The sequence below is a fragment of the Dendrobates tinctorius genome, unplaced genomic scaffold (genome assembly GCF_039654945.1).
Source record: "Dendrobates tinctorius isolate UK_male_01 unplaced genomic scaffold, ASM3965494v1 ptg000011l, whole genome shotgun sequence".
In the NCBI taxonomy this organism is placed as follows: Eukaryota; Metazoa; Chordata; class Amphibia; order Anura; family Dendrobatidae; genus Dendrobates; species Dendrobates tinctorius.
Genome location: NW_027361679.1, coordinates 71,788,965 through 71,812,054, shown reverse-complemented (window position 1 = coordinate 71,812,054; position 23,090 = coordinate 71,788,965).

The window sequence follows — 23,090 nt, the reverse complement described above, 5'->3', positions numbered from 1 at the left end:
CAGCACTTGGACTGTTTAGACAGAGGGCGTACAGGCGTGATGTCATCGCGCTCTTTGACCAGAATATCACTGTCAGGAAAAGTGTTTGGTTTCCAGGGGCAGTATGGTTGCAAAGCTGAACCTTAAAGGAATGTCCAGAAGGACACCACCAGGAGTGGAGCCAGCGGCTTAATTGGACTCAACACGGGCAACCTCAACCATGCCATCCACAAAAAAGCTGCACAGATTGCAAGCTTAATTCTGTTAACGAACGAGACTCAGGCATGCTCCCGCGGTCCGCGTCCAGCTTACTAGAGTGACACGCGAGGCTCTGGCACACGAGATCGACCAATAACAGGTCTGTCATGCCCTTACATGTCCGGGGCTGCACGCGTGCTACAATGAAAGGACCAGCGTGTATCGCTTACAGGTGCGGATATCACGCTGAACCCCGTTAGTGATGGGGATCTGGGATTACAATTCTTCCCCGCGAACAAGCATTTCCCAGTAAGTGCAGGTCAAACGTAATTCTGGAATTAGGCCTAAATGGCATTCCAGAAAGAATGTGAAAAAATTAAGTGTCCAAACCACAGGTGCTGTAGCTTGCTTAACAGCTGGGCTCCTCTGCTGTGTAGCACACAGTTCTTACATAAACAGGCGGCATAGCTTGGTTCACAGGTGGCCAACTCTGCTGAGTAGTGCACACAGTTACTAGGCCCAAAACATTAAGTGGTGTAAATGCAGTCAAAAACTGGTTCTTTCATAAACAGGCGGCACAGCTCGGTTCACAGGTGGGCTCCTCTTCTGAGTAGCAGACACAGTTACTAGGCCCATAAGGATTTTCAGGACAATATGCGGTAAAAAATTATTAGAAACACACACGGTGTAGTTCCTTCACAGGTGTACTACAGCGCTGGCTACCAGACACCGCTACTATGCCCTAAAACTGTCTATTAGCATTGAAAACCATTATTAATGTGAAAAAAAAGATACACTTTTGTTTACCGAAACGTTCTCGAACGGAAACTCGAACAGCCGAATTTTAATCAAAGTGTTGTAGTTCGACGAACGGATCTAACACCGCCCAAAACAGCTAGAATTTGAACTTGGTCAACAGTTCTACTCAAACACCACTCATCTGTAATCAGGAGGCAGACTCAGACGGTCTCAGGCACAGTATGGATTCGACAAGATTGCAGAAAGTTGAGAAAGGGTACAGTATCACCGGATAACAGGTATATATAGCATAATTTGAACATTTAAAATCTTCGTGTTTATTTCCGGAGTCCGGCAAAGACACTCACAGCCTCAGTATGGATTAGACAACAATCTAAAAAGTAGAAAAAAGGAAATGTTTTTGAAGCATACACCAGTATACATTGTTGGGGTATTTTTAAATCTTCATATATATTTCTGTCTCAGTAAGACAGTCCAGACTCTCCACAAGAGGAAACGAGATGGATAAAAGTACAGACATAAAGTCGGGTGACTGCAGAAATTTAGGAATTACTAATCAGGGGAAAAACACCCGGGAGAATTCTCAGAGGCGATGCTGACGCTCAATTACTTTGTGTGTGGAGACAGCGAAAACAGTTCTTTGTGAAGAAAGGGTTGCTGTATCACAGTACCATTGATCCCATCACCGTTACTCATCTCCATCAAATTTTGATCACAGGGAGAGATGTAGACATGGTCCTCACTGCCTATCATGATCTGTCAGGTAACTTTGGAGTGCAAAAGACAGAAGCCACAGGCCGTAGGCGATTCTATTGGATTGGCATGAGAGGGCACATTTAAAAATGTGGGCAGGAATGTCACACGTCTGTGAGTAGGAAAACTGTGAAAGCTGATGATTAACCACCACTGCATCTCATTGTGAGTCGACGTCCATAAGAAATGGAAGCCATTGATCATCTGAAGCTAGAGCCCGGCCAGCAGGACAGGGCATAGCTACGTCTTAACCATCATCTATCAGTTCACCAAATTTGTAGTGGCAGTCCCAGGGAAGGATTTGACAGCCCAGACTACACAGCGGAGGAGCAGGGAGAGGTCAATATTGCAAATGCTGGGGCCCTGCCCAAGTAAGGGGGCCCCACTCGTGGGCGTCGGTACTGGCACTAGGCCCCTCATAGTACGCCGGTGTGTCTGACGGCGGGTGTGCACTATGAGTCGGCCCACCCACCAGTCCAGGCCAATGGCACTCGCACGATTGCGTGCGCTAGGTGGTGACCCCAGCCATGGGGGGGGGCAGTCCAGTTAGGGAGGTTTAAAGAATGGCATATGTTGATGTTGGACATTCAGCAGCTGCAAATGGAGGAATTGGAGAAGTCCGAGGAAGAGGAGGACAAAAGCGAGACATTTTTCTGGCAACCTATGTGTCATCAGGGGAAGGTGGGACAAAATCCTTTGAAACCCATGCATGGTTCATTTTAATGAAGGTTAGATCATCAACATTTTGGGTTGACAGATGGGTCCTTTTTTCTGTCAGGATTGAGCCAGCAGCACTGAAGACTCTTTCTGATAGCACACTAGCAGCAGGGCAAGCGAGCTCCTGTAAGGCATATTGTGCCAATTCAGGCCAGGCGTCCAGTTTAGAGGCCCAATAGTCAAAGGGGAATGACCTGTGAGGGAGAAAATCGATATGGGACGAGAAGTAGTTTGTAACCATAGTTGACAACTGCTGTCTCCTGCCACTTTCAATCGATGCAGTATTACCAGTCGTGTGAGTGGGACTTGAAAAATCAGTCCACAACATGGTCATGAAACCCCTGTCTCCAAAGCCACTTCTGATGTGTGCACCACGAACCGAACACCTCTTCCATGTTGCCCCCTACGGCTCGTTGGAGAACCATCACCGCTGCTGTGTGCTGGGAATGCCTCAAACAAACGGTTCACCAGAGTTGCTTGTTTGTTAGCCAATATTTATCTCTAGGTTTTCCTGTGGCATGATGTTGTGTAATTTGCCTTTGTAGCGTGGATCCAGGATGCTGGCCAACCAGTAGTCGTCATCGTTCATCATTTTGGCAATGCGGGGGTCCCTTTTTAGGATCTGCAAGGCATAATCTGACATGTGGGCCAATGTTCCAGGTGTCAATGATGCACTGCGAGTGCTGGGTGGAGGAGCACTTTCTGGCAAATCCACATCTCTCCAGTCACGCACAAACCCTGTACCAGACCTTGCCACGCCAACATTTTCTCTTGCCCCACGAGAAGCATCCTCCTCCCCTAAATAATCATCATCCTCCTCCTCCTCCTCTTCCTCTTTTTCCTCCATCTCGTCCAGGAGAGGTCCTGGAGCAGACAATGGCTGACTGTCATCAAGGCTTCCCTCTTCCTCATCCTCCTCGGCTGCAGACGCCTGCTCCTTAATGTGCGTCAAAGTTTGCATGAGCAGACGCATAAGTGGGATGCTCATGCTTATGATGGCGTCGTCTGCGCTTACCAGTCGTGTGCATTCCTCAAAACACTGAAGGACTTTACATAGGTCTTTCAGCTTCGATCACTCCACACCCGACAACTCCATGTCTGCCCTCAAAGTGCCTGGCCGTATATCCTCCCACAAATGCATTACAGCCTGCCTCTGTTCGCACAGCCTCTCAACCATGTGCAGGGTGGAGTTCCACCTTGTTGCAACGTCGATAATTAGGCGGTACTTGGGAAGTTGGAGCAATCGCTGCAGCTTCTGTAAACGACTGGAGTGTACGGGCGACCGGCGGATGTGCGAGCACAGACTTCGGACCTTCTGGAGCAGGCCTGTTAACTCCGGATAATTATTGAGGAAGCACTGCACCACCAGGTTCAAGGTGTGAGCCAGGCAAGGTATGTGTCGGAGTTTTGAAAGGGCTATCGCTGCCACAAAATTCCGGCCATTATCACTAACTACCTTGCCTGCCTCAAGATGTAGACCACCCAGCCATGACTCAGTTTGTCGCTGCAAGTAGTCGGCCAGTACCTCCGCCGTGTGTCTGTTGTCTCCCAAACACATCATCTTCAACACAGCCTGCTGACGCTTACCACTAGCTGTTCGATAGTGGGACACCGAGTGTGCAACACTGGCTGCTGCGGATGGAGTGCTCGTGCGACTGCGCTCTGTGGACGAGCTTTCGCTTGTGGAGGAGGAGGGTCGAACGCCTACACCCAACTGTTTCCTATACCATGGGCTAGGCAGCACTGTCCCACCGCCGCTGTCTCCTGTGGACCCTGGATCCACCACATTAACCCAGTGCGCAGTGATGGACACGTAACGGCCCTGGCTATGCCTACTGGACCATGCATCTGTTGTGAGGTGCACCTTTCCACTCACTAATTGCTTGAGTGCATGGACAATGCGGTCTTTCACATGAAGGTGGAGGGCTGGGATGGCTTTGCGAGAAAAGAAGTGCCGACTGGGTAGGTCATAGCATGGTACTGCGTAGGCCATGAGTTCGCGGAAAGCTTCGCTTTCACCCAACCGGTAGGGCATCATTTCTAACGAGATTAGTTTGGCAATGTGGGCATTCATACCCAGTGTACGCGGATGAGAGGATGAGTACTTTGTTGTCCTACTCATAGTCTGTGGTAGGGTGAGCTGGACTTGAGAGCTGCATACGGTGGAACTAACGGTGGACATGGCGGACTGAGAGAGGGTTGATGATAGTGATGGAGTTGGTGTTCTTTCTGATGGCCTAGATTCAGTCTTTTGTAGCAATAACATTGTGATTCCCTGACTGCTTTGGCCTTGCGATGACACCTCAACATTTGCTGCTGGTGGTGTGCTAACCGGTGGGCTTACAGTGGGGGAAACGATGTAGCGTTGCTGACTACATTCATTGGGAGCAGTTGCACATGTGGTACGTGAGGTTTGGTAGTCCGTCCACGCTTGCCAGTGTATGGTGGTTAAATGTCTAAGCATGCAACTGGTATTCAAATTTCTCAGATTTTTCCCTCGGCTAAAGATCTTTGCGCACTTCTTACAGATAACCTTTGCCTGATCATTAGGATTTTGTTCAAAAAGTGCCACACTGCACTCTTCCTACTATGGAAGACATTTTGAGGCCTTGCACGCTGTGCTAATTTGACCGTCTGGCCTAGCTGTCCTGCAACTCTTTTGGTTTTTGTAACCCGTTTTTGGACTGCTCCGGGCCTGCCAGATAACAGCTGTTGCGATGTCGATGCCTGCTGCGGATGCTCCTCCACCTCTTCTGAGCTATTGGCAGCGGCACCCTCTTCCCCCAATGGATACCAATCTGGGTCAACAACTGGGTCATCCATCACCTCCCCTTCAATGTCATGTGCACCTTCCTCTGTGTCACCATGTAAGGTGGTATAGTATGGGGGAATGGGCACCTGAGTTTCATCAGGGTCAGATTCTGGCTCAGTACACTGCGAGGACAATGTAGTGCTCTGAGTGAATGTACCAGCAGATAAATCTAGCAGTGGCTGTGCATCAGTGCACTCCATGTCAGATTCTTCTTGGACTGGGTAATTCACGATTTGACTTGATAACCCAGGCATAGTATGTGAAAAGAGCTCCATGGAGTAATCTGTAGTGTGGTCTGCCGCATCCTTTACTTTTGGTAGGGGTGAAGGACACAAGGAAAGGTGTGGTTCCTGACCATGAGCCTCCAATGACAACTCAGTGCTTTTATTTTTTGAAAGTTCAGAAGAAGAGGCGATAGAGCTGGAGGCTGTGTCAGCAATGTAAGCCAAAACTTGTTCCTGAAGCTCCAGCTTTAAAAGCGGTTTACCTACTCCCAGAAAAGGGAGCCTTCGAGGCCTTGTGGAGCCAGACGATGACGCATGCTCAACACCTCCTGCATTAGGTGCTATTGTGCTTTTGCCACTACCAGCAGATCCACCACCACCACCAACACCATCATTACCAGCTGGCAATCCCCACCCACTTCCACAGCCTCTTCCAACACACTTCCTCATTTTTGGGAAAATGTACCCAAAATACCACCAGCAATATGGTACTGTAAAACAAGGTACACGGTGTATATAGTATTGGGGAGAATTTGAATCTCCCTACAGACTTGAGGATACTGAACTATTATCTCAGGCCCAGTGTAGATTACACCTCAATATAACAGGCTGAAATTGGATGGTGTATAAAATGTCTATATAGGACTGGGGAGAATTTGAATCTCCCTACAGACTTGAGGACACTGAACTAATATCTCAGGCCCAGTGTAGATTACACCTCAATATAACAGGTTGAAATTGGATGGTGTATAAATTGTCTATATAGGAATGGGGAGAATTTGAATCTCCCAACAGACTTGAGGACACTGAACTATTATCTCAGGCCCAGTGTAGATTACACCTCAATATAACAGGCTGAAATCGGATGGTGTATAAAATGTCTATATAGGACTGGGAAGAATTTGAATCTCCCTACAGACTTGAGGACACTGAACTATTATCTCAGGCCCAGTGTAGATTACACCTCAATATAACAGGCTGAAATTGGATGGTGTATAAAATGTCTATATAGGACTGGGGAGAATTTGAATCTCCCTACAGACTTGAGGACACTGAACTATTATCTCAGGCCCAGTGTAGATTACACCTCAATATAACAGGCTGGAATTGGATGGTGTATAAAATGTCTATATAGGACTGGGGAGAATTTGAATCTTCCTACAGACTTGAGGACACTGAACTATAATCTCAGGCCCAGTGTAGATTACACCTCAATATAACAGGCTGAAATTGGATGGTGTATAAAATGTCTATATAGGACTGGGGAGAATTTGAATCTCCCTACAAACTTGAGGACACTGAACTAATATCTCAGGTCCAGTGTAGATTACACCTCAATATAACAGGCTGAAATTGGATGGTGTATAAAATGTCTATATAGGACTGGGGAGAATTTGAATCTCCCTACAGACTTGAGGACACTGAACTATTATCTCAGGCCCAGTGTAGATTACACCTCAATATAGCAGGCTTAAATTGGATGGTGTATAAAATGTCTATATAGGACTGGGGAGAATTTGAATCTCCCTAGAGATTTTAGCAAGCTGACAATGATGCTCTCAGTCCCAAGTATGGCAGCAGGCAGCCTAATAAGCAGGACTGTTGCACACAAAAGTGTGGAAAAATAAACGCTTGGTAACTGGGCAAAAAAGAGGATGAAAAGTATTTTTGCTTTTAAAAAAGCAGTTTGCACAGCAGTGTGAAAACAGCAATGCAGCTATCAGGGAGCCTTATAAGGCAGCCTAATAACCAACAGAGCTGATGCACCAAAATATAGCCTCCCCTTGCACTGCACAGTAACTGGTGTGTTGTACAGGCAAAAACCCTAGCAGCAGAAGCAGTTTTTTGTATCTTCTTCCCTGCCTAACGCTCTCCCTACAGAATCAGCAGCACCAGCAGCTCTCCCTATTCTGAGATCAGCAGAAGTAAGATGGCGGTTGGCGTGCACGCCCTTTTATAGCCCCTGTGACGCCACACAAAGCAAGACAATCACTTGCATGCCCTTCTCAAAGATGGTGGTGACTGCTGCCTATGTCATCGCGTTGCCCACAGTGTGCGTCCTCCATCATTGGCTGAAAAAGGGCGCTGGAAGCATCTTTTATCTTTTGAAACGCGACTTTGGCGCCATGGTCGCCGACCTCGTGGCCGACCTCACGCTATGGTCGGGTTTCGTTTCATGAAACCGGACTTTTGCGAAAGTCGGCGACTTTTGAAATTGACCGACCCGTTTCGCTCAACTCTAATTTAGAAGCATTACAAAGGTAAATGGTTCCCTGCAATGTTGTCAGAATACTGCTGGATGATCAGAAGAGATGCTCCAGAGACGGAATGTGAAACACAAAAGATGTATTTAAAGAATGTATGAGCATTTTCTTTCTTAGGCCGGGGTCACATTTGCAACTGCAATGCGAGAAACTCATATGAGTCTCTCGCATCAATACCCGGCACTGCCGCCGGCACTCAGTACCGGGAGTGTGCGGCTGCATGTATTTATATGCAGCTGAACGCTCCGGTCCCAACTGCCGGTGGCAGTGCCGGGTATTGATGTGCGAGTTTCTCGCATTGCACTCGCAAGTGTGACCCCGGCCTAACACGAGTTCTCATTAAACTCAACTTTCATTCTTTTTTTACTTACAAAAAACAAGCAATGTCACATTTTCTGTGCTATTTTAGTGTTCAGAATTGGAAAATTATATAAGATTATTTAATCATGTCTCCGTTACCGAACCAGCGCTGAAGTGCTATGTTCTGTTATTATACAAGAGTCCAGTAGAGGGCAGCACCCAACCATGATATTTGCGTCTTAAGCTTCACATCCTTACTTTCCACATTCAGTAGGGCTGATCTTGTAATAAATCTGTGACAGTTTAGATTTCTTACTCTTGGCTCATCTTTGCAAATTTGCCATTTTATTACAGAACTTGAACTGTTTATACTTTCAGGTAATTGGATGCCTTTTGCTAGTGAGTATGTTTACATTTTCTGGACATCAAGAATAATTTAATCTACTAAGTACAATTCTGCACACATGATTTCATAGTTAAAAAAAATAGATTTAATTTGGTGCAGTATATTTTCCTATTTTGTAACAATTAAATCATGTTTGTAGAATTGTACTTGATAAAATATATTACACTATATTTCATCTATCAAGTACAATTCTACAAACATGACTTCATCGTTACAAAAAAAGAAAATTATTTTACACTAATATTTACAAAGATACAGCAATTTCACAAATTTTTACGAGAAGTGAATCACATCCATGAATGCCTGGTTTCCTATTATGTCCAGGCCTTGGCTGATGCACCTACCTGTTTAGCTGACATTCCTTCCTATGTCTCCCCTCCACTACTGCCAGGTTCTTTATATATTTTTGAGTATCTTGAACAATGTCTTAAAGGGATGTCAGCTGGGCAGTGCGCGACCTCCATTTTTCATACCTGATTAGAACTATCACATACTGGTAGGGCAATATGGTTTCTTAGTTTCTTTAGGAGGATTTAAAATGGACGGTTTCCTGTCTCTGCCACTCCTGACTAGAGTGCTCGGATGCTCCTTATTCGAACCAAGCAATTCCTAATGCTCAGATTCCCATTTCGAGCAACGAGTATAATGGGAGTCAATGGGAAATCCAAGCATTTTTCCGACAGACCCTACAAGGGTGTCTGGGAGCATCTCTGACTCCCAGATCGCTGCTGAGAACAATGGAGTCACATTGTTACACCACTATAAAAACAGGCAATAAAAGATTAAAAATTGAAGAAAAATTGAAATTTACAGGAAAAAACTAAAGAAACTTTTTTCCTTTATGATGATTTGCACATAAGGCAAAATTTAAAAAGCATTAAAAAAATTAATTTAATTAAACCAAAATTGATTTTTTTTTTATTAAAACATTGGAAATTTCAGTGTAATTTATGAAGCAAGAAGTCTCAAAAATTAGGGACTCAGAGGCACTCAGACAAACCCTGTATTAGACATAAAGGAGGGTCTCTTACACATTCTGTTCAAATTGTCAAGTAGTGGTAGTCCTAGACTCATAAAAGCTCTGTGCACAGTGCAAAGCCTGACAAAAATTACAAGCAGGGTCTTCCATACACCCTTGAAGTGACCATCTGTAGTACCTCATGCAAATATTGTTAACAAAGTCTAGTTGTGGTACTTTTACACTCTTAAAAGCTCTGCACACAGTGCAAAGCCTGCCAAAAATTACAAGCAGGGTCATCATACACCCTTTAAGTCACCAACTTTAGTGCCTCTTTCATATATTAAGAAAGTGTAGTTGTGGCCCTGCTACAATCATAAAGGCTCCGCACACAGTGCAAAGCCAGAAAAAAATTACAAGCAGGGTCATCCATACACCGTTGAAGGCACCAAATTTAGTACCTAATTAAATATTGCGAACAAAGTGTAGTTGTGGTAGTTCTAAATAGAGATGAGTGAGCTTGTTTGGAAAACATTCATTACATGATCGCTTTTCTACTATTGTTTTTATTATGACTTTGGTTAGGACAGTGGTATTGCATGATGAGCAGGGGGACGTGTTTGATGAATTGAGGGGGTGGGGAGAGGTTAGAGAAGTGGCAGACTATTTTCTTTTTTCATAACTTTATATGTGATGATTCCGGCAGCCAATCAGGGCATAGAAACCATCCAGAATGTCCAGACACAAGGGCTTGTGTCATTGGCTCCCGAAGCCACATGTCCCTTTCCATATAGAGAGCAGACATGTTGTTTTGGCACTATTTTGTCAGTGTAATTGTGAAGAGATGCCGCTCCTGCTGTTACTGGATAGACAGAAAGTTAGCTAGCTGGTTGATTGTCAGTCAGCTAGTTAAGATACATAGGATCCTGTGTGGCTGTGAAATTGACTTTCTAGTAAATCAATTGTTTTTGCTCATTGTGTTGTCCAGAGACACCAGGGCACATTTCAGCATATAACACTCATGTACAGCTAATATTGTGCTTGAGCCAGGAGTCCACATTTGAGAATCTAAATTGTTTGCTCTAATACCGTGCTCCAGAAAGCAGAAGGCATTTCAGTATCTAATAATCTTGTGCTCATATTTTTGCTCCGTCCAGGAGTTCACATTTAAAAATCTAAATTGTTTGTTCTAATACCATGCTCCAGAAAGCAGGGAACATTTCAGTATGTAATACATTTGTGCTGATATTTTTGCTCTGTCCAGGAGTCCACATTTGAGAATTGAAATTGTTCTAATAGCGTGCTCCAGAAAGCATGCCATATTTCTGCAGAAAAATATTTTGTGCTGGTAATATATTTTGGGTCAGGCAGGAGTCCACATTTGAAAATATAAATTCTTTGTGCTAATGTGAGGGGAGCCAGGGCTGTAGTCATGGCTGACAAAGACTGCTCAATCATGCCCTGGTCTCCCAACACATGCATACAATGTCCCCTTTGCAGCATACCTTCTGTCATGCTTTCTGCACCATCAGGGTCCCATCTGGTCTGCTGAAGTTCTGCTGCTGGTGTTGTTACGCATAAAGAGACAGAGTCCAGTTTCAACTCAACAATAAAGAATTTACTTGCATCCGTACACAGTATGTCCATTTCAGTTCCACAGAGTATGCATCCTTCACTTTCCCTTTGTCTTCTCTCTTTCCTCCCAGGGTGTCCCTGGGACATACTGACCCGTTCATACCACAGCATCTCGCTTGTCCAGCTTCACTAACTTTAGGAGTTCGCCTATCTGTTTCACCCCAGACAAAAGGGCTTCTGCCCATGTAGTTAGCTGCCACATCCTGGTGCTGCCCTGCATCGTCTTTCTGCTGCAGCCTTCGGCCACTATCAGGCCCTGGACAAACTAGGCTCCCAACTTGAATGTTGCAGGGTCACTTTGCTGTCCCTGGCTCTAAAGCCTGTCAGGACTGTTTGGGCTTCCTGGCCCTACTAACCACAATCAGGAAATGCTTCTAGCTTACCCACAGCAGACTCCTCCTATGTTAACTATTTACAATACTAATATACCCCCATCTAGTGTCCACATTGAGGTACTGCACTTACCCTAAGCTACATCATAATATAGTACAAAACACTATATACAGTTATGTACATTACACAATAATAAAGAGGGGTAGAGTACACATCAGTCCTGGACACCCTTACATTCTTATTTCATTTAAGGATGGTCATCCCTGACCATGCCATATGTAAAACTTTATGATTTACATTAGAATACTCCACCCAGGGAAATAAAAAGCTCAAACAAAGTCTTCAGGCTCAGCTGAGGGAACCGGACATCACCTGCCACAGTCTTTTTTTCTTTTGGCTCAGTAGAAGTCACCAGATGCCACCCGACACCACCGGGGAACCTCCGTTTGCTCCTCAGGAGAGTCCATTAATAACAACACAGGTGCCTGGCACACAGTCCTCCAGGTGACACTTGTAGTCCAACAAAACAATTTGACATGTCTGTTAGGTCCTCAGTCCTTGAAGAGGGGTGCTTCCCCCCTTCCTTTGCACGCAGCACTTCCCTCCTGTGCGCTGCCTGTATCTGAATCACAGTCTGTTGCCACAGCTGCACACGGTCCGTTTAACTCAGTCCAAGGGCATAGTCCTGCCATCCAGCAGGAAAGGAAGATAGACAGTTCAATTTGGGAAAAACAACACTCAACTGTTAGGAACAGCGGAACGCACTAAATAAAAATAAATAATAAAGTGCGCTCGCCGCTCGGGGTCCACCATGCAGTAGGTGTGAACAATGCTGCTAAGTAGTGACAGACGAGCAATATGGTGGAAATGCGCACGCGGGTTGAACGTCACCCAAGTGCGGTAAGCAATCTCTGTTTGCTCACAGAGATGTCAGCAGAGGTAAACACAAAAGGCTGAGCCTGTCAGTGTCACAGGTCTCAGGTAAATGCACACACGGTATCTGGTCACAGGAGCAGGACATGTTGTGAGTTCATTTTCCCCTTCATTACTGAGGCCCGAGGAACTCCCTCTTCTGGTAAAGAAAGGTAGTGAGCCTGATTGTCAAACACCTGAGGCTGATGATTGTGACTGGTTGAGTGGAGTTACGGACTGGATATAATGCTGCCGACGCCCTTCTGCCCTGCGGGTGATTTCTCTGTGGGATCCTTGGAGACCAGTCTGAATTCCTGCTCCTCCAAAGCTAAGTTTGCTGCTCGGCCTTTTGCTTTTGTGCTTTGATTTTGTTTTTGCTTTGTTTTTCTGGATTTCTGCCATTCCCTGCTGGGGTGTGCTGAATTCATTTAGCTCTGTCTTCTGCAAAATTCTTTCCTATCTAGGTAGTTTTGGGGCCCCGTCTTTGCTCAGTCTATCTTTCTGTCTGTGTTAGTATTTTCATCTTGCTTCACCGTCATTATATGTTGGGGGCTGCCTATTGCTTTGGGGTCTGCTCTGGGGCAGTTTAGATTTCCCCTTTCTTTCTTTAGGCCTATGTATTTCTCTGGCTGTGATCGAGGGGTCTAGGGCATCGTAGGAACCCCCCACGGCTACTGCTAGTTGTGTTGATAGGTTCAGGGGTCTGCAATCTGATAGTTGCCAACTTCTCTGGTTTTCTGGACTTAGCTTGTATTTCTGCTTTTGCCTCCTACGGTGACTCATTCATAACAAGGACCCAAGACAGAGGAGCTGCATCCGTCTAGACCTACCGTGCGTGCGGTGTCACTACTGCGGACGCCAAAGAGGGCTGCAACTGCAGCGCGGCGTAGGACACTGCCGCTAGTCGACCAAGCAAGGAAGCAGGCGCAATGTCGGACGCTAGCACTGTGGATGATGTTGTAATGGCTTGACGCTTTCCACGCGCTGGCGCTGACTTTAATCTAAGTCCCTGTACACATTCGTAATATCAGAGGGAGGGGATCTTAATGAGTCTTCGCAGGTTCATACATCCATCATCATTTACACAGTAGCAACTAGAGACTATACTAGCGCATGGCCAAACGGTCAGGCGTGCTTTTTGTAGTCGGGACCTTCCGGAAGCTTCCAGATCTCCGAGATGGACCAATGAGATCTGGAGCAGGGCCTGGGCACATGACTCCCGATCTCCAATGGGAGATCGTCTCGTGAGCATGCCCAGTAGGAGAACAGAGGGACTTAGTCTCTGGAGTGATCTGCTGCAAAGCAATATCCTCTGCGGTAAATAGACAGCAGGAGACTGCAGAATGTGAGGCTCTGGATTCCTGCAGGGCAGGTGCAGAAACCTGACGCCTAACCCACAACATTCTACCGTGGCCCATACTGGCCACACTGCACCCGACTTTGGTTCCATAGGGCTCCTTTGCTCACAGGGACGCAGAGCAGTCCCGTTTCCATTTTGTGCAACAGGTACTACTCCCCCTTGTTAGTTTAATCCACAGCTTAGTGCCACGCATCCCATGCCACGCTATTCCACAACAGGCTCCGTGCCCGTGCTCCAGTAGATGACTCTGCAACCACAGGTGTCGTGTTCTCCTGCCGCTGCAATGACAGGAGAGGGGAAGGCCTTGGCCATTCGGCAATCAGGGAACAGGGGGGCCGACTGTGCCTGTTCCAGACCCGCATATAGCTCCAGGTCATCCTCTGCAATCCATGCGGCCTGCCTGGGGGATGGAAGGGACCCTCTGTCTCTTAATGGAAAAGTGACAGGCCGAGGGACGGAATGCCGCTACGCTTGGGCCTGAACTCCAGGGTGAGGGACCAAGGTGCACTCACCGCCATTTGCTCCAACATCCCAGCCGTGTCCATCCCATGACCGACAGATCCTTCCACTCATGCAGCTGCGCACTCTGGTTCAGCCTCCATTTCCGGCGTGGGCTCATCCAGGGCAGTCGCTGCTTCCAGTTCTCTGGCCTCCAACTCCCGACAGTGATGTTCCGGCTCCCAGCGATGATGTTCCAGCTCAGGCTTCGGCGGGGCAGCCTTTTCCGGTTCACATTCTTCTTCCAATTCATCCTTCTCCTCTTCTTGTCTCCACCGTCCTTCACTCTATGCGGCCTATACCGCCGCAGCACCGTGTTTCTTCTGGGCCCCACCCATTCTATGGGGTCGCTCCTGGCCGCTCCACCCATTGCTTTGAAATGTGTTGTAAGGGGCAAGGTCTTCTTCTTTTCAGATGCACCCACCAGGGGCGAACACCATGCTTAGGTCACCGACTCTGCCAGGCAGCTTTTTGTGCCAATTTCAGTCAGGACACCCACGAGGGGTGGGATCAAAAGCTGTCGTCCTCCTTTTGTGCTCCATCTTCCGCCATCTTTAGAGTCGCCATCTTTGCCATCACAGTGTCAGTCACATCCAGTACATTAGTCACATCCAGGGTATCAGTCACATCTAGAATATCAACGATTTCTTTATTTTCCTTTGTCACATCCAGAATATCAATATCTTCATCTTTCACGGCATCCCCATGTTGCCTGTCCCTCCTGTACTGCACTGCCATCTCTGTCTATGACCCCCTGGCTATGCCCTGACTATTCTCTGCTCACCCCTCCTGTACCGCGCCGCTGTATGATCCCCATTTTGTCCGACCTGAGTTTACCCTCCAGAGTCACCGCCGCATACCCCCGAGTCTGCTGTCTCCCAGCAGTGCTCTGCGGTAGCCCCGCCTCCTCCTGTAACACACAGCCACATGATCGCAGGTCCTGCTGCTTCCCGCTACCTCAGCGTCCCCTCTCACCGCGGTGCCCAGGTCCCATCTGCCTGAGCTTCCCCACAGCACCTGACCCCGGGCTCCCTCACAGTGTGGGTGAATCACCCTGTTCAGCCGTGGCAGATCGCTGGTGCTGACAGGGTCCTGATATTATAAGCGACCGCACATTTTTCCAGGTTGGGGAAAGATTAGTGTATTTTCGGAGCCAATTAGCAGCATGGATCCCCTGCAAGCTTTGTCCGAACAGGTCAAACACCTAACACAAATGTTCCAAAAGCTCAATGTCGAGCAGCGCATGATGGCCCATACCCAACAACAGCTGGTGGATACCGTGCAGGAGGCTGTTGCGACAGGGGCTCCTGGTTCCGGGAGTAGGAATGTATCTATGGTATCCCCCAAATCTCTGGTCAAATTGACTGACTCCTTTTCAGGGGATAGAAAGGAGTTTAGGTCCTAAAGTTTAGGGAGGAATGTAAGCTTTTTTTTCTTTAAGGCCCCGTTCCTCTGGGGACGAGTTTCGGGGAGTGGGGGTCGTTATTTCTCTACTTCGGGGTGCCCTGCAAGCATGGGCTTTTTCTCTGACTCCCACCATCCCCCGAGAGAATGACACTCGATGCCTTCTTTGAGGCCCTGGGCCACATATATAATGAACCTGACAGAGTGCATATGGCTGAAGATATGGTCATGATTGTGCGTCAGGGTAAACGCTCAGCTGAGTGGTTTTGTGCAGAGTTCCAACACTGGGCAGTGGAGGTCTCATGGGATGATGCCGCCCTTCGTGGCTTTTCCTCAGAAGCCTGTCCGAATGCCTCCAAGATGCTCTGGCCCTTCACCCACCACCTGACACTTTGGAGGATGCCATTACTCAGGCCGTGCATATGGACCACAGGCTGAGGGCTAGGAGTGTCATGCAGTGCGAGACATCCCTATTCTCTGGCAGCAAAGACACTGGTGTTGCTCCTGAACCCATGGATATTGGCACCACCTCGATCAAAGAGAAAGAGAGGAAACGCCGCCGGGAGAAGCATCTCTGTTTTTATTGTGGGGAGTCTGGTCATTGGAGAAAGGATTGCCCCTCATGACCGTCATCCTCTAAAGCGACGAGAAACGACTTGGTCTGGGTAGTGGTCGAGGAGGCTGCCCAGACCTTCAGGTACTTTCTTCCTGATGTCCTAAGGTTTTGCTAAAGGTTGAAATGTTGGTAGACAATGTTCATTTTTTCTCTACAGCACTGGTGGACAGTGGTTCATCACTCAACCTGATCAGCTCCGATGTCATTTCCCAACACCAGGTAGGGTCAGGCTTCCTACCCCACTTAAAGTCGTGGCCATCAACTCATCTACTCTCACCCGAACGGGGATCATTTCTGTTTATGAAAAGTTTTTGTTGAAAATTGGTTCTTCCCACGCAGAAGAAATTGAATGTTTTGTTATGGACAAATTGCCTGCAGGGCTGGTTCTAGGCATGCCGTGGCTTCGACGCCACAACCCAGTGATTGACTGGGAATCTGGGGTGATTGCTAAGTGGGGGTCCTCATGTGCTGACTGTTAACATAAACCAGTTTGCTGTGTGAAAATTGCAAAACCTGTCTGTCTTCTATTAGTCTGGAGGGTATTCCCGAGTACGTGAGCGACTTTGAGGACATGTTTTCTGAGAGTGAGGCTGAGGCATTACCCCTTCATAGGCCATTTTATTGTGCCATCGATCTAATTCCTGGAGCCAAATTACCCAAAGCTGTTCAATCTGTCGGGCCCCGAGCGCCTGGCTATGAAACAGTACATTTCTGAAAGTTTCCATAAGGGGCACATAAGACCCTCAGTTTCCCCAGTAGCAGCAGGGTTTTTCTTTGTTAAGAAAAAAGATGGCGGCCTAGGTCCCTGCCTCGACTTTCGAGAACTAAATAAAATTACTATCAGGAATACATATCCCCTGCCGTTGATTCCTGATCTCTGTAACCAGCTCTCTGGCTCCAAATGATTTTCTAAACTGGATCTTAGGGGGCCTACAACTTTATAAGAATACGTAATATTGATGATATCTTGATGTTGTGGGACGGGATGGTGCACCAGCTCAAGGATTTTATGAAACAACTGAATCATAACTCTTTAAATATCCGCCTCACTTATAATTTTAGTGAAACTAGGGTAGATTTTTTGTACATTTCTCTGGAGGCCAACCCCTCACGTCATATCCAGACGGATGTCTTCAGGAAACCTACGGTGGTAAATTATCTTATGCATGCTGAATCAGCACACCATCCTTCCACCATTAGGGCAGTCCCGGTTGGACAGTTCCTCAGGATGAGGCGGATCTGCTCCTCGGACATTCAATTTGAGGCCCAGGCTTCGGATCAGAAACAACGATTTTGGGGCTACAGCGGCAGGAGCATCAAACATTGGTATGATCGAGCAAGGAGAACTCCCCGTGACACCCTGTTTCATACCAAAAAGGGCAATAAGAATGCTCGGGCTGATGGACCAGTTCGTTTCATTACCACTTTAAATCACGAATGGTGCAACATGCGTCAGATTCTAATTAAACATTGGAATATTCTTAAAACCGAGCCATCCCTGAGATCCACTCTGGGTGACCTCCCTTCCATGATGTCTAGACACTCTAAGAACTTGAGTGATTTACTAGTCAAGAGTCATTATGTCCCTACCATTCGGAATCCTTTTGGTTCTCGTGGTCCTATTCCAGGATTTGTACCATGTGGTCATTGCCTAGCATGCGCCAATGTCCAGCGAAGTTCTAATTTTACTTCTTCTGATGGCTCATGCACTTTTGAGATTCACCATCATATATTTTGCGGCAGCACCAACGTCATTTATTATGCCACTTGTGGCTGCCCCAGGATATATGTTGGCCTGACTACCAGGGAACTTCGCGTACGTGTACGTGAACACGTACTTGATATTGGTGCAGCGAGAACCATTCCAAATTCCTCAGATTTGAAGACAATTCCTCACCATTTCAAAGCCCACCACAACTGTGAGGTTGGGTCATTCAAGATCCGAGGTATTGATATTCTTCATCTGGGAATAAGAGGAGGCAATAACAAGAAGATTCTTGCTCAGATAGAAGCAAGATGGATAGTCATGCTTGATTCCATGGCCCCCAAAGGCCTAAATGAACATTTGAGTTTCACCTCCATTTTAAGATGTTTTCCTTTGATCTACAGTATATGTGGGGTTTCCATCATCTCCTGATGTCCTTGCATTTAAATTTTATTTTATTTTTAACTAATTTTACTTTTTCATTATTTTGACTATCAGGAATTCTAGGATCTTTCTGTGTATGTGGCACCGGATTTCAACATCTCAAGTGGCCTTCTGCTTGTTGTGAAAAATTCCCATCTCTGTAACTGATGACCTTTGGGGCTTTATGTATCTGTGAATTTATATATGATAACGGGTTACTTAAGGGTTAATGTTTCACAACTTGCTTAATTTAATATATAATGTGCCAATTTATTATCTTGAGGTGTTTTGTATATTTTATGCCACTGTGATTTATGGTGCGGTATGAATTACCATATTAAGAATGTCTCAACTATATCCCCCTAATTCATTCTGGCGCCCTCTGTTTGCTCGGGATGGCCGCCGACTCTGTGTGTGTTATGTTCCTGTCTCCTCATGCTGCTGGGCGTCTCTATGTCCATGACGTGCACCGGGCTGTTTTACATTCCGTGCGTGCGCCTTGAGACATGACGCCGGGGCAGCTGCCAGGACCTTGCTCACCCACCGCGCATGCGCCATTTCACCCTCTCTCATTTACCATCCCATCCCATGTGACACATAACATGGGCTATTTTAAGGTCCTATTCCCATAGCACTTTATCCCCTTGAGAAAGCGGCATTGTGCCAGCGAAACGCTTGTCGGGGTGGACATTTGGCCCCGGGATCACCTCTCTCATGCCCCTATTACCTCGGTAAGCCTCTTTATTATCTTTTTGGTGTTTATGGTGCAAATTCTTTTACCAGACCGCCAGCGGTACTGTCCATACCTATTGGCCACTTGGCCTTGGCTTTCATACTTAACGGTGAAATGTATGTGGGGGTGTTTTTCCCTTTCCTTCCTGTACTGTCTTGGTGCACCATGGTTACCCTATTGTGTGATGTTTCATATATGTGTGTTTCTATTTAATAAAATTGATATACCATTTTTAAACCATAATCACCTTGTACTCCTTTTTTCTCTGGTTCTTTTATGCTATTTGGAGTTGGTGTGGCTTGCTTTAAGGGAGACTCACCACTGGGTAGTTCTTTCCCAAGCATTAATATGCAACTGGGTTTACTATTAATTAATAAGAATACGAGAAGGGGATGAGTGGAAAACGGGTTTCCTTACATCTGAGGGGTTGTTTGAGAATTTAGTAATGCCGTTTGGTCTCACCAATGCACCCGCAGTGTTTCAAAATTTTATCAATGTGGTATTTTCGGATCTCATCAGCCATTTTGTAGCTGTATACCTGGATGATATCCTGATATATTCTGTTGACAGAGTTTCCCATTTGTTGCATGTTAAAACAGTACTTTAGAGGTTGAGAGAAAACCAACTGTTCGTCAAACTCGAGAAATGTTCTTTTTTTTGTTCAGGAATTGTAATTTCTAGGTCTGATAATTTCACCTCAAGGGTTTTGCATGGATCCCAAGAAAGTGCAAGCTATTGTGGAGCAGATCCAGCCCCGGGACCTTAGGGGACTCCAGCGCTTCTTGGGATTTGCAAATTATTATCGTAAGTTCATTAAAGGTTTTTCACAGGTGACTAAGCCTCTCACAGACCTCAATTGTAAAGGGGCGGATGTCAGAAACTGGTCCTCGTTAGCTGAACAGTCCTTTCCAAGGCTAAAAAACTGTTTCACATCTGCTCCTATCCTGGTCCAACCGGATCCTTCCAAACCATTCGTGGTCGAGGTCGATGCTTCCGAGGTGGGGGCAGTTTTGTAACAAGGACCAGCTTTCCTGACTAATCTCATTCCCTGTGCCTATTTTTCTAAGAAGTTTTCTCCTGCTGAGAAAAATTATGACGTAGGCAACAGAGAGCTTTTGGCTATTAAATTGGCATTTGAAGAATGGAGGCACTTTTTGGAGGGGGCAGATCACCCCATTACTATTATCACAGACCATAAAAATTTAAAGTACATCATATCTGCTAAAAGACTGACTCCCAGTCAAGCCTGCTGGTCGCTTCTTTTTTCCAGATTTCAGTTTATCATTACCTTTCGGCCAGGGTCTAAGAACGTAAAGGCTAATGTCTTATTGCGTAGTTTTGAGCCATTGTCCGCCCCTGATCTGCCGTCCCCATTCTTCAACCCAGTCTCGTGGTTGCCGAGGTGTCGTCAGAATTGGAGCGAGAGATTGTGAAGGCTCAATCTTTGGCTCCAAGCTCCAAACCTGAAGACAAATTGTTTGTCCCACAGCATTTGCGCAACAAACTCCTGTGGAAGTTCCATGATTCGAAGTTGAGTACACACCCTTGTATAGCCACCACGTGAGAAGCAGTGGCAAGGGTCTTTAATGGCTTCAGATATCAAGAAACATGTTGCGGTGTGCGGGATATGTGTGGGATATTGGTGCCTTTGCCAGTCCCAGGAAGGCCATGGACTCACTTGTCCATGGACTTCATCACCAATCTTCCATCATCCCTTGGTAATACTGTAATTTGGGTAGTGGTGGATAGGTTTTCTAAGTTTGCACATTTTGTACCCATGGCAAGTTTACCTTCAGCAGAGATGCTCTGTAAACATTTCCTGTCCCAGGTGGTACGCTTACATGGGGTCCCCACTAATATTGTGTCTGACAGAGGGACTCAGTTTGTGTCTAAATTCTGGCTGACCTTCTGTAAGAAATTGGGAATATCTCTGTCTTTTTCCTCAGCGTATCTCCCAGAAACCAAACGGAAAAACTGAGCGCATGAACCTGTCGCTTGAACAAATTCTTCGGTACCTGACTTCTACTCTGCAAAGCGACTGGTCTGATGCTTTGCCATTAGCAGAATTCGCCTTCAACAACCGGGTAAACCAATCTACCGGTAGGTCACCATTTTTTTATTAATTATGGGATAAACCCTCATTTTGGAGAATTTTCTCGAATCGATTCTGGTTGTCTGGGCAAAGGTTTGATTAAATATTTCTAAGGCTCAGGAGAAATACAAACGTTTTGCGGATGGGAAAAGGGACTCTGCTCAGACGCTGCTTTGTTGAGATAAGGTGTGGCTGTCCATAGAAAATATAAATCTTCGATTACCCTCCACTAAACTGGGGCCTAAATTTATTGGCCTCTATGAGGTCATCAAAGTGGTGAACCCGGTAACCTTCCGCCTCAGTCTTCCTCCCTCCTTAAAACTCCATAATGTTTTTCATAGGTCTTTCCTTTAACCCTTGGGGTCGGTGAGGGAAGATACTGACGGTGTTCCTTCTCCAGTCTTGGTTGGTTGTCCAGGTTGAGGGACATATGGAGTTCGAGGTACAACATATTGTGGACACCAGGTGGGTTCAGGGGTCTTTGCAGTATTTGGTACATTGGAGGGGATATGGTCCAGAAGATTGGTCATGGGTACCAGCCAGATCGGTACATGCTGACCGTCTGGTTCGTGCATTCCATGCCCGGAATCCTGGGAAACCTGGGGGTCCAGACGCCCTCCGTTAAGAGGGGGGTACTGTCATGGTTTGCATAGTTTGTGGGAATAGGTAGTTCAGAGGTTAATCTGGATGGCCTCACTCTGGGATTCTGGGAGGCTTCTTATAGCCTCATTGTGGGGTCATTCCTAGTCGCTTATACTTTGACCCTTGGCCGAGTGTGTGTGACCCTGTTGTGCCTGTGCTTTGTGCCTGTGCTATTTTGCGCTTGTCTGGTTCTGATCTGGTTTTGTCTCCATTAAGAGTTCTGCCTGTCCCTCCTGTACTGCACTGGCATCTCTGTGTATGACCCCCTGGCTACATCCTGACTATTCTCTGCTTACCCCTCCTGTACTGCGCTGCCATCTCTGTGAATGACCCCTTTGTTACATCCTTGCTATTCTTTGCTCACCCCTCCTATACCGCGCCCCCCTCTCCGTGTATGACCCCCATTTTATCCAACCTGAGTATACCCTCCAGAGTCACCGCCGCATACCCCGGGTCTGCTGTCTCCCAGCGGTGCTTCGCCGTAGCCCCACCTCCTCCTGTGACACGCAGCCACAAGATCACAGGTCCTGCTGCTTCCTGCTACCTCAGCATCCCCTCTTACCGTGGTGCCCAGGTCCCATCTGCCTGAGCTTCCCCACAGCACCTGACCCCGGGTGAGTCACCCTGATCAGCCGTGGCAGGTCGCCGGTGCTGACAGGGTCCTGATAAGAAATAGTCACTGAAGGTCCTAGAACAACTCCAAGTCCCACGTTGTTATTCTGTAAAATCTTCTTCAGTTGCCGCCAGAATAGAAGTCCACATTTTCTCTGACACGTCTACAGAAGCCATAGCCGCAGTAACTTATCGGAAGACCTTGGGAGCGCACAATGAAGTGCACTGTGGTTTCATTCTGGGTAAGGCTAAACTAACCCCTAAACCTGCACATTCAGTACCATTACATTCTGTTGTTGCTAGGGAGAAGCCCTGCTCTTTGAAGTTTGTCCTTTCTTCTCTCCTGTAGTTGATGATGTTAGCCCTTGCTCCTCCCTTCTTCTTCATTATCAGTTTGCTGTAGCCATCTTTGGATGCACATGTATACTTCTCTGTTTGGGATTACTCTGTCAATCTGCTGCATTGTACTTAATACAAGATTTCAGAGAATATCAACTCTGTTTCTCCTGGAATCTTATTACAAGTCACTGCTGGCTGAGTTGGTACTATCTGAGGACGTCTGGCATGTGCGGTCAACAATCATACAGATATCTAAGGGATTGATGGCTAAGTATTTAGAGACTCATACTGCCTTGAAGAGTCCGAATATCTGGATAGACCAGAAAATGGCTGTCAACCAACATTCACCATCCAACCTGATGAAACTGGAGAGGACCTGCAAGGAAGAATGGCAGAGGATCCCCAAATCCAGGTGT